This window comes from Geospiza fortis, unplaced genomic scaffold (assembly GCF_000277835.1).
Source record: "Geospiza fortis unplaced genomic scaffold, GeoFor_1.0 scaffold486, whole genome shotgun sequence".
NCBI classification, from domain to species: Eukaryota; Metazoa; Chordata; class Aves; order Passeriformes; family Thraupidae; genus Geospiza; species Geospiza fortis.
In genome coordinates this window covers 383,728-384,571 of record NW_005054417.1, presented here as the reverse complement: position 1 = coordinate 384,571, position 844 = coordinate 383,728, and positions in this window count along the sequence as shown.

Genomic DNA, 844 nt, shown 5'->3' with positions numbered 1-844 from the left:
GGAATGCTCTTAAAATTAAACAAACAGGACATTGTATGCCATCATCACAGGATGTCCTTCCTTCAGCCAGCATGCTGACTTGGATCGGAGGAAAAGAAAATTGGGTGCCGGGATCTGTTGATTGCTCTACCAACCCTCCTTCCCTCAGCAGTGTGCTCCCGGACGGCCGCTCGCACATCGCCCCGTGCGAGACCCGTGCTCGTTTTCTTACCGCGCTGCGAAAGGGGCATCGGGCTCGGAAACGCTGCGTGCCGTGTCCTGCTGCTGTGAGCTTCCCTGCTGTTACCAAGGGAAAGGGGGAAGGTTTTGTTTAAGGGAAGAAACAGAAATGTTTTCCCCAGTTCCTCTTACAGGCACTGATTAGAGACTCTGGAAAGGGATAAAATCAAAACTCTGAAACTCCCAAATTTGTCATCTCAAGTACGGTACTATAATTGTTGAGGTTTGGGAGCAAGCACTTTAAATCGAGTTTTAATCAGTAAATCAGTAAATTAATTTTAGTTGGCATTTTTTATAAAGTTCTATCAAGTCAAACTGCGCAAGAACGAAAGCGGGCACGTGTTAAACTCCAGAGCTTAAAAATAGCCCGGAAAACAGATTTCTAGTAAAAGCTGCCTCAGGTGCGCTCTCCGCGAAACGCCGCGGTGCCCGCCCACCCGGCAGATCCCGGCGGCGGGGCAGCGCCGCGGCTCACCCAGCTGACGCACGGGGCCGAAAGGAAGGGGGGAAAAAATAAAATAATAACAGTGATGTAGAAAACCCAACGCGGGTGGGCTGGGCGGGGCAGGGTCCGCAGGTAGGGCCCCACCTCCCGCGCTGTGAGAGGGGCCGGCGGAGGGAGGGC